The 12,131-nt window shown below is 37.4% G+C and overlaps 1 protein-coding gene across 3 annotated transcripts in view; it reads left to right on the top strand.

Annotated features, from left to right (window-relative positions):
- The window catches only part of FBN1 (fibrillin 1), a 222,924-nt gene that overhangs the window by 87,786 nt on the left and 123,007 nt on the right, over positions 1-12,131 (top strand). The window lies entirely within an intron of this gene.

Genomic DNA, 12,131 nt, shown 5'->3' with positions numbered 1-12,131 from the left:
GGACTGCACCAACGGGAATGGCAAGAGATGAAGTTGAGTAGGAACCAGAGAAAAGCAGAGATGGTTGGTGTTAGAGGAGGGGCAGATTAAGAAGCTGTCAGGGTGTTAAATTTTACAGGGTTTGCAGGGATGGCTAAGTATGGGACGTGAGGACTTTTGTAACACCCCCTCCCAAGTTTGTGGACTAGGTGATCTGGGCTATGATGATGCCTAGATACCAAAATAAGAAGGGTGAGAGGACAAGTCTGGTAGAAAAATGAGCTTCTATCTACGTATGTTTCTACTTACACTGCCTTTGTTGGGTGATGAAAATGACCTTCTCTCCCAGGACTGTTCTGTCCTGGCTCAGACCAGCTGAGAGGCCACCAGGGCATCTGAATGGTTCATGGCTTGTCCACTTAAAGTCCATCAGACAGGAGGAGTGTCTGATTCGAGATGCTCAGAAAATTAGTTGCTAAGCTGAGACTGAAAAGCAAGTCTCTTGACTTTTTAGGCCTACTGCTTTTTAATTCTGTCCCTATGGTGTATTCTGCTTAAATAGACAAGGTAAAAGCATCAATAAATGCCTGCTGCCATTTGGGGTAAATCAACTAGAACCTTGTGTATTACCAGGAATTAGCTACTGACTTATATATGAATGTGATAACTTTTCTGCAAATTTATTTGTTCTCATGTGGCCCCTCTTGAGTTACAATTGAGATAAGAGGGTAGCTGCTAAAGTGTTTGTTTGGGCATGTGTTACTGGGAAGGGTTTTATGTTTTCACTTTTCTTTGAGAATGGAAAGTTACATATTTTATAAAACTCTTTCTGGTTAGTCTTGACAAGTTACCTAAGTAGTGCCACAGTCTTATTAAGTGGTGCAGAAGTTTATGCCTTTTTTGAGCCACAAATACTCTTAAGAATCTGATGAAAACTGTGGACTCTCTTCCTCCAAAAAGGTATAAATGCACACCAACCAGATCCGGTTGTTTACAAGTAACTCTAGTTGAAGCAGAAAGGGAGATTTATTCCTGAGGTGTCCCAGGAATTCGAGGGCAGCAGTGCACCAGAGCTTTATCGAGGGCTGGAAGCAGGAATCCACAGCTCTCTTGGCCTCTCCCTGAGGCCATATGGTCTCTGTCCTTGGTCCTCTCCACAGACATTGTCCTTCCTCCATGCAAATAACTTGCTCTGTGCTTCTTTAAATACATACTGGCCTAGAATTCCAGAGGTAACATCACCTGAGGTTCCTGCCACCTGCAAAGATGAAGACCAATACTTCCCAATCCCACTTCCAAGTTTCTTGAAGAGAACACGTGATTGCCTCCACTTGGATCAGGCACTTAGTGAGTAGGGTCACTTCACTGTCCAGCTCTGTCAGACTGGTACACATGATCTATGTGCAGTTTCTGGGCACTCTGGGACCTCCTGGGTCCCAGTTAACTGTGATTGTCAAGGTAAGAATTATGGACTAGAGAAATTTGAATGCTGATAACCCAAGGTGCTACCTTTTAGCCATAAAACTATTGCAGAAAATGGAACATACATTTGAGTAGAGGATGTTTGCATGAGTATAAGAGCTAAGAATACTTGTTCCATGCAGGAGTTGTGAGTTTTGAATATCAGTAGTTAAATCCCAGGATGGTGAATGTGATGTAGATTGAATTATAACACTCTCCAAGGTCATTGATATTATATTCCTAACTTTTACCCTTAAAGGTTTGGAAATTCAGTTTTAATTATTGTTAACATGCTTCGTAAATATCCGAGGGAATACAATATAGACCTGTTCATACATCCAGAGAGCCAAAATCAGGCTCAAGTTGTTTTTTCTTCCACAGTTGGAGAAAATTGTGGTGTTCAGCTTGCCTCTTGGGGCATGTTAAACCACTTTTAATGCTGTCTCTTATTATTTTCTGACCATATGCACTTTCCACACGTATCTAACTAGCTGCCTCAGATGAAACCCAATGTCTGGCCAAGCTGATGTAAATCTTTAGTAAGTGGTAAGAAAGAACAGAGTGACACAGTGCCCCTTTAGTGTTCAGACAGTACCCGATTTAATAGTTGTAGACCTTATAGTCTCAGGAGCAACGTGAGATTTTCTTTCCAGTTCTAGAGAATGGAAATTTCTGAGCCGTCTTTCCACTGGCTGCATGAGGTGAAACTTAGCTACAACTAGATTAACCTATTTGGCTACTATGCCTATAGCATAGTATTCATACTTAGCTCTTACCTGGGATGTCTGGAATATAATTTTCACTTCCAAACAGCATGATGCATACTGTGCAATTGCTAGCTATTCAATGCTGTAAAACCGTTGTCACCTACAAAACATACATGCCCCAGAACATCAAAACCTGTATGTTACCAGCGAAGCTGCCAAGAGGCCAGAAGCTGCCATGATTGTCCAGTTAGTAACATGTTCTCAGCACATGTGGTAGGTCTTACAAATGGATGACCATCAAATAACAGCAAAAATGCACTTCTAAGGTTCTAATGCTTTTAGTCTTTGGTTTCTCAGAAAATCAGTCTTCTGCCATGTTTTGATATCTGAGCATGCACAGATTTTTGTTAGGAATCTTCTTTTGTTGATTAATTAAAAATGATCTGATTGGGTTTTGGAACTGTGGCCTCTCCCATTCCCTCAGCTTGCATGCCTGTCTTCTGTACAGTTCACTCACGTGTTCTAAGTAATGCTTATACTTTCTTCCAACTTATCTTTCTTCAGTTGAGTTTAGTGCCAGACTCGAGCTGGAAACAGGCTCAGGAAGTTTTCATTCATCAGTCGTTTTCTTCCAAAGAAAAATTCTGAGAACAGGAAGGTCACCTTGAGAACTGCTTGATAATAGAGTATCATAGTTCAGTGATGTGTGTGTGTGTGTATGTGTGTGTGTGTGTGTATGAGAGAGAGGTTGAGAGAGAGAGTCATACACAATGAGAGGGATAAAGGTGGAGGGGATGATCAACCTATATAATCACGTACCCATAAGCAAATTAATATTTGGTAAAAAGCCAATTCTAGAAATAACACTTCTTAACCAATGTATCTAAGCTCTCTCACTGCCATTTGTCTGTCTTGATAGTACAGAAAGTCCATATTTATATGAGGCATTTTTCAGTTGTGGTTCAATAGCTGAACTTTTGTCCTCGCTTTAAGTTTTTCATCAGATCTTTAAGAATTGATAATATCATCGGAGTGTGGTATGTATCAATTTCCGGTAGAATGAGCTTTGGGCTGGCAGTGAGAATGCTCGTGGTCTTGGATTCCCTTGCCCTGTCATTTCATAGAAGCAGCAGTGAATTTCCCCTGGAGGAAATCCCACCCACATGCCAGGATTCCATCACATATTATTGGTCTGAGCCATGTGTACTTAACACTCGGGTTTCTGAGAGAATTGGCTAAACGCGTTTGAAGTAAGAATTTCAACCGTATAGTTTATATATAAATTTGCAAATGTGATATGACTACATGCTTGCTCAGAAAGAGGAAGGGAAGGGCAAGAAATATAGTGAAAAAGCTAAAATGCATAGACCCAGATTAATTTCATTATACATAGGTTTTATAGCATCAAGATGTACAAATAATACTGTTTTATGCAGGGCCAGCCTCATCAGTTCAAATCACCTGTCCTATACTTAGTACTTGTGAAAGTGTGAAGAACTTTTGTATTGCTTATTGCTGGTTAGAGACTAATTTTTGGTCAGAGTCCCCATTTTGGTAAGAGACTAGCCATGTATCCAGCTGCTGGAGCCAGAAACCCACAAGTCATCCTTGTCTTTTCAGTTTCCCTCACCCCTCACCTGCAAACCACCTCTAAGCGCTAATGGTTCTCACCCCCCAGGGACCCCTGCCCCTTCCCAGTTGCTCTCTACTTTTGTGCCATCACCTAGCCACCTCCATCTTCCCTCTGATCCTCCAGTAGCCTCCTTGTAAGCCTTCCCATTTCTGCTCTTGAACCCTCTATACAGCACTTTAAAAATAACCTGTTGTGTTTTCCATGGCTTCCTATTGAGCTTAGAGCCAAATCCAAGCTCTTTACCATGGCCTGGAATGTGCTGTGTAATCCAGTTCCTGCCCAATGTTCCAGCCTCATGGTGTGTCCTTTTCTCTTTGCTCTCTGGGCTCTGGTCACTGTAGCCATCTCTCATTACTGGAGAAGCCAGGCCCTCTCAGGCTAGAGCCACTGTTCTCTGAAGCACTTACTCTCACCATGCGCAGCTGGTTTGCTCTCATCTTTCAGGCCTCAGTATAAATAGCACCTTCTCCAAGAAGTCTTCCATGGTAGGTTCCCCCAATTATTCTGTCATGGCAGCATGCTAATTTCATTTGTAGACTAAATCACGGCCTCAAATCTAAAGTGATTTTAAACATATTCACCTATTTGCTGACTACTTCCCCTGCCAGACTGTAAATTCCATGTGGTCACGGACTTTATCTCCTGCTGCTCACAGTAGCTTGATAAATATTTGTTGAATGAAGAAATCCTTGATTACATTTTACAGCTGTAAAGTTTACTCATTGAACTTTCTCGTTGAAGTCAGAATGTCTGATTTTATTTTATGTAGTGGGATTTTTTAAAATTGTGGTAAAATATATATAACAAAATTACCATTTTAGTCATTTTTAGAGGTGTAGTTCAGTGGCATTGAATACATTCACATTGTGTGCAACCATCACCACCATCCATCTCCAGAACTTTCTTACCTTCTTGAATTGAAACTGTACCCATGAACCAATAACTCCCCATTCCTCCTTTCCCTTACCCCTGGCAACCACCATTCTACTCTGTTTCTATGAGTTTGGCTATTCTGGCTATCTCATATTAGTGGAACCTACGTCGAAGTAACACCAATAGGTTCATTTTTATTGCCCCTTTACAAACACAGGCCTTTATTCTCTATATGTGAAAATCTCATTTATAATGATAATTTTCCAATTTTAACAATAAACATTCCATTAGAATCCTTCAGAAATAGAATTTCTATAGAATTTGTATTTGGAAATTAAGCAATATCACAAGGCACTTTTGATATGTGATATGTGAGTTGATCTAAGAATATGTTGACCCTGGAGAATTTTATATGTAATATCATTGATCACAGGGCCCTTTACTCTTTTGTTATTAATCTTGCTCTTGGAATGTGGGGAATGTTTCATACTTGGTGGCTTTGAAGAAAATATAAAAGAATAAATAAATCAAATTGTTATATAATACTATTATTTTTGTCTTGCTGTTTAATAGCTGATGCTCTGTGGTGAAGCTGCAGTTTGGTTTAACATGGCATTCATGCAAGCCATTTTAAAAGTGCATAAGTCAGAGCCAGCTGGTTCTTTAACATGCTATTTGCAGACTATGAAAAATGAAGACACTCTATAATTTTATCATCTTTTTTTTTAAAGCTTTTATTTATTTATTCATGAGAGACACACAGAGAGAGCGAGGCAGAGACACAGGCAGAGGGAGAAGCAGGCTCCATGCAGGGAACCTGACATGGGACTCGATCCCCAGTCTCCAAGATCACGCTCTGGGCTGAAGGCAGCGCTAAACCGCTAAGCCACCTGGGCTGCCCTATAATTTTATTTTATTTTATTTTTTAAAAATTTTTTATTTATTTATGATAGTCACACACAGAGAGAAAGAGAGAGAGGCAGAGACACACAGGCAGAGGGAGAAGCAGGCTCCATGCACCGGGAGCCGGACGTGGGATTCGATCCCGGGTCTCCAGGATCGCGCCCTGGGCCAAAGGCAGGTGCCAAACCGCTGCGCCACCCAGGGATCCCTATAATTTTATTATCTTGATGGTGAATATGTCACCCAACCCAGAGTTTGACTTCTCTCCACTCCGGCACCCATTTTTTTTTTTTTTTTCTAGTAAAGGTAGTTTGGAGATAACTTTGAGGGAAAGTGAAAATCAGTAATGACTTGTAGGATGTTCAATGAGGGAACAAATAGTGTCAAGTAAATGATTATTCAGACATGAGATTTTCTCTTCCCTGAACAAGATTGCTTACTGTCTTCATCATGGCACAGAATAAAATGTGATAACAGTATTTGGAAGTTGAATTGCTGCTGCACATAATCAGATTCCGTAGAACTATGGCCTAGATTTGGTGAATCACTGAGTCTGCATTTAGAATTAAAAGGTGTATCACCTTGTTTCTGCAGTTTTGAATGATATTTATATTTTATCATATTAAATTTTTTTATCATATTAAATTTATAATGGTAATACTTTTATGAATTAAAGAAGTTAAAAGTCAGTGAAATGTTAACAGAAATAGCTTTGTGTTTTATTCTTATGCTCTATTTCTAAAATGTTTTAATTAGTTTACAGTGAAGCTGTTGTCTCAGATACAGTTACTGAAAGTTAAACATTTTGCATAATGTAACTTAGTAAATTTTTTCAAAAGTTAATATTCTTTAAATAACATTATGGAGATCACATTCATACTCATATTTTGCATGTAGTATTTTGTAAAAAATGTATGGATTGGAAAGTATATTTGAAATTTATTATGTCATTTAAAAAAACATAGCTTGGATAAAATAAAAGAAACAATATTGCATAGTAAAAGTAGCCCAGGAAGGAATTCTTAACCCCTCAGAATTTTTATTATTAAACATTTCAAACTTACATTAAAGTTGAAATAATGATGTAAAGTGTACCCATATACTTCCCACCTACATTAAATATTTGTTAACATTTTTCTACTTTTATATATATAATATTTTCTATGTGCTTATTTGTATATGTATATTTAAATACATATTTTTAGTATTATATGTGATATATATTAAATATTAGTCTGTGTATATTATATGTAAATGTAGTTATATATTTGTGTATATATATTAATAGGTATATATTTATATATATTTGTTGTCTGTTTTGCTGAATCTTTTGAAAATTCAGTTGCATACATCATGACACATCACTTCATAGATAACCAAAATACCATGACCATATCTAAGAGATCAATAATTCCACGATATTATGTAATTTACAGCCCATATAAAATTTCCCCAGTTGTCTCTTTTTGAAACAGAATCCAATTAAGTTTTGGTTATTATATCTTTTTAATCTAAATAATCCCTCTGCCATCTTTTTTTTTTTTTTTTTAAGAGAAGATGTCTTATATTTTTGGAAAAGTTCAGTACAGTTGCTTTTAAAAATCACACATTCTGGGTTTTCTAAGTATTTCCTTGTGGTGTCATTTGTCTTGTTCTTCTACCCCATATGTCCTCTCCGCTATAGGTTAGGTCTAGAAGCTTAATTTGATTAAGGTTTGACTATTTTTGGCATAAACTTCATAGATGATGTTTAGTACTTTATATTTAATCAAATCAGGAGTCATGAAAGTATTTCAAGGTGGCCTGTGATCGTGCAATTCTTGAGGAATTGAATGTTAACTTTTGGTGTCACTGATGCTAAGTTTGATCAGTGTGTTTGGAACCTGGGCGAAGAATCCCTCTGGCATTCTACTCAGGTACCATGTCTAGCACTGGGCAGAGCAGTTGGAAGTGGGAATTCATGGTAGTGGAATGGTGTCATGTATATAGATGTGCTTTATAACCCTGGGAAGGGAGAGCTTAGAAACGTGAATTCACGTGACTATTAGAACAGTGGAGCAGTGGGTGGTTAGCTTTCTTAAATTTTAATTTGCTGTTTTGGTTTAGTGAGCTTGTGGTTAGTATAACTAATAAAGAACATAGTAAAATGCCTCATAATCAGTCAACATTATGGAAATGAATGTTATGGAATTGGTTTATATTGAGTAGCAGTGATCCTAGTCCATGGACTCACATTTCTAAGGATTCTAAGCTGACTGCTTACCTGACCTTCAGGTAAGGCATCTTGCAGATGCCTCCAATTATGGAACATAAGAACTTCTCAATAAAGTTAAGAGAGAGAGAGGGACAACTTAGAGCCCTAGAGGGCAAAATCACAATGGGGGGCTTTTGTAAAAGACAGATGGATACCCAAGACTCAAGCCACATCAACTGAATTGGATTCTAGGGGGTGGGGGTGGGGGAATGAGGAGAGAGGCTATGGGAGGACAGGGGTGAGGCCCAGGCATTAGTATTTTGAAAAACTTCCCCAGGTGATTTTGTTATGTCCTAAGGTTAAGAATAATTAGAGGAAGAAGAAATGGGAGCAGTTATGAGACTAATGATGATCATGGAACTTCTTTGCTTTAATTTTCTCTGGACTGAAAGTTCTCTGAACTCTTTCCTCAGGAGGTTGTATTGAAATTCCACACGTTAGGAGTCTAATGTGTCCCAGGCCAGCCTACCTGAAAGGAAGAAGCATGCTGTGACCCTGTCATGGAGAAATTGATAGCTCATTCTTTTGTTTGTAATTTTTATGAAAAGAAGGATTTAAAATAATTGGAGTCTACTGCCCCAAATTATATCCTTGTGCCTTCCTGTAGTTTGTGGTTTAGTGACTGGGCAGGAGTGACAAGAATTCATTGTACCACAGAATATCCTTTCTCTGTGCGTGATGCATTTTCTTTAGGGTGAAGTCTGATTGCAACTGAAAGTGAAGTAACATAGTGGGTCACAGCATTCTGAGCTGCGGACCTGGGAAGGGGCTGAGGATCTGAAGCCACACATACACATTAGTGAGATCCTAAGCCTTGAAGCTAAATCTTTGGGGACTGTGGAATAGTCCTGGAGCCTCACCACTCAGAATGGGAACATGTAGATGCAAAATTTCCCATGAACTAGCCATATTGGGGTAAGCCAGTTAAAAATAATTAAAATTGTATTTTAATTTGGGAAAGGCTTGGCCTGTTGCCCTAGTTCATGGTGGTCTTATAAGGAAGTGATTGTAGAGCAATTTGCAAACAGAAGTATTTTTAATACTATATTTTCGTTGCATCAGGAATAGTTATTTATGTTGAAGGAATGAGTCAGACATTACCCCAGCATTGAATTAGGCACATTCCCTGTCTAGTGCTGGGACTATCTGAAAAAAAAAAATAAATAAATAAATAAAAAGAGTGTGTAAATTTAGCCTAGTATCATGTAAGTGCTATGGGAATAATTGTAAATAATTGGATTATTAGTAAGGAATTGGGAGTGGGCACATTTTTTTTCTGTGGTTGAGGTATTGGACAAAAAACAGCATAGCTTTGGCAATCTAATGAAACACAGGACAAAAAGCACATGCTGCCAAATCAGAATGACATTTGAAAACCACGTTAATAGAGCATTTACCTTCCAAGAGATTTTTAGATCCAATTCTGTTTCATCCAGATTATGCCTCTGTCCTCTGCACTCAGCAATTTTTATTGAAAATGTGGCCGTACAAATACATTTATGTACGCTTACTAATCTGTACTGTCAAATGGTCTGGTTTTTATCCATAGTGGTATTTACTGTAGAAATGTGTTAAGTCTATAGATTCTGTTATGTATACTTCAACTATTTGCCAAATATCTAGTGTGTTTAATAAAGGTGGGTCCCTGTGGGCTCTAGAGATGCCCAAAGAAAATTGCCAGAATTAACAATAGTGCCATTTCTATTCTGTGTGTTTCATATTAAAATGAGGGTAAGAGGTTGTTAACCCTGGAAAAGTCTTAAGGATTATTTTTTTAATGGGGGTCTTCCAATGAGGAATTCATGTCCGAAATCACGAGGCAGAGTCAGACAGAACTGAATCAGATTTTCTGAGTATTTTGTAGTGTGCCTTGATTTTGCTGGTGTCACTCTCAAAACAGTGTGTTACCCTGAATCTTTGCAATCCTCATATATAAAATCTTTCCATAAGCATTTTGATGAAATGAACAGCAAAACTAAAGCTAAGCAGTGTTGAAGAGAGGATTATAAATTCAAATTCATGTTCCATTATGGTTTTTAAAGATTGAAAATGACATGCCAACATGAATCTGAGTCAAACGTTTGTACTTACCTCAGTAAATTAAGAGAAGAAAAAAACCTGAATTTCTTTCCTTGTCACCTAACATAGGTTTTATTTACTTTTTAAATAAAAGATTATTTTGCTGTGATCTTTCTAGTCTCAGAAGTAAAATATGTATATGTAATCAAAAAAATCTTGATGGTTGTTGTGTGAGACTAAACGTTTTTCATTATAAAGTAATTCATCAGTAATGTACAATGAATGTTGTGTATGATAATGAAGAATTGGAAGCAATTTAAGTAACACACAGAAAATTATTGAATAAATTATGTTATAACTTGATGGAAAATTAGGAGGCATGTAAAATCGTATTTTGGAATAGTAGTTACATGGGGAAATGCTTTTGGCAATTTTAAGATTCAAAGTTGTATCTTTAATATAGTTTCTATTTTGTGGTAAAGAGAAAAACCCCTGTAAAATTAGGTTAAGATAATATAACCAGTATGCATCAAAGATTTCTTTGGGTGCAATTACATGTGATTTTTCTTATTTTTATTGCTACGTTTTCCTAGTTCTCTAAAATAATTATTTTTGAATCACAAACTATATAGTGAAGTGTAAAATAGAAAAGAAATGCTGTATGTTGGAAAAGTATTTGTTAAATGCCTATAGGTATTTGGAAGAATTGAGCCAAATTATGAATGATGGCAGCCTTTGAGTTTGTCCATGCTTTTTACTGCGTTTAAGAGCACTTTTGCTGCAAACTGTCATGGTGGTATCATTTTCCTTTATTGACAGAATGAAATGAGGGCAGAGATTTTATTCCATAGCATTTAATTTTTGTATTCTTGTTTGAATTCAATACTCTGGAAGAAGATAGCAGATTTTTTAATAGATCTGGCATACTCTGAAAAATATTAAATATCCAAATGTACCTAGAATTTGACTATTTAAAACTAAGAATAATCAGTTGGGTAAAAAAAAAATGCATGAACAAAATAAAAAGACAATAAACTGAGGAAGCAACAGGAGATAAGGCTGGAAAGGTGGGAGGGGCCAGAGCATTAGAGACTTGAGTGGAACAAAGTTATAAGATTAGTCTTTTGGAATGGTAACACTGGTGGTGTTTAGATGTTTACAAACTAAACAACTTTTTGGCCTATTTGCATATCTTGTATTAGTATTTACTTAATATTGTTATGTAATATTTTTCTTTAAATCGAGTTAAGCTTCTTTTATTCATCCTCATAGCAAACATATTTGTGAAATCATGAGTAAGTTATGGTTATAGTTTTTAATAATACAAATTAGAATTAATAAGTGACTATTCAAACCTGACTATCTAGGAGCACCTCGGTAGCTCAGTCGGTTCAGTGTCTGTCTTTGGCTCCAGGTCATGATCTTAGGGTCCCAGGATGGAGCCCTATGTTGGGCTCTCTCTGCTCAGCAGGGAGTCTGCTTCTCCCTCTCCCTCTGTGTTCTTTTTCCTCTCAAATAAATTAAATTAAATTAAATTAAATTAAATTAAATTAAATTAAATTAAATTAAATTAAAAACCTGACAATCTAAAGCCATCCTGCATCCCATCAGTGATACACATAGCACACTTTGGTAAGCACTTGCATGGAGAAGGAGATGTGGAGATGGAGACTCCACATTTTGGTCATCCTGTCCATCTCTTAAGCATTACCATAATTTGGGCCTAGTCCTCTTGTTCAACTTGACCAGGTAATATTTTGTATTAGGATCTACTAAGAAGGCTCATCTTTCCACATGGGCATTAGGGCAGTGCCATTGACCACAGGTGGCTCATTCCAGCAAGATAGAAGGGAGAACGAGGAAGAACATTTAGTGATAGGGAGCTGCTAGGGTCATAACTGCAACAGAGAAAGCAGGAGAGAATACACAGAACAGAGGCATGACTGCAGGTAAGATTCAGCTATTGTCCAAATGTGGTCACGCTCCATCCTTCACTCTTACTGGTACTGTAATGAAGAGTTGTCCTTGGTTAACTGCATATGTATGTTTCATGAGCTACCTAAAGAAAGAAAGAAGAAAAGTGAAAACCTAATCTAGCTATTACATTAGCACACATGGTGATTTTCATAAAACTGTGGAATTCAGTGGTGAAAGGAACTTAGTTATTCAGTTATTTATTATTTGTTTACTCCATCCCTGGATTCACAAGAAACTATGCATTTCTGAAAATGACATAGGGAAGCATGCAGTGTCGCGTAGTGGATAAGCCCATGGGTCTTGCTACAGCTCAGCCTCGCTTATC

The sequence above is a fragment of the Canis aureus genome, chromosome 32 (genome assembly GCF_053574225.1).
Source record: "Canis aureus isolate CA01 chromosome 32, VMU_Caureus_v.1.0, whole genome shotgun sequence".
NCBI classification, from domain to species: domain Eukaryota; kingdom Metazoa; phylum Chordata; class Mammalia; order Carnivora; family Canidae; genus Canis; species Canis aureus.
Note: the sequence above shows the minus strand (reverse complement) of the source record. Positions and strands in the feature narration are given on the sequence as shown.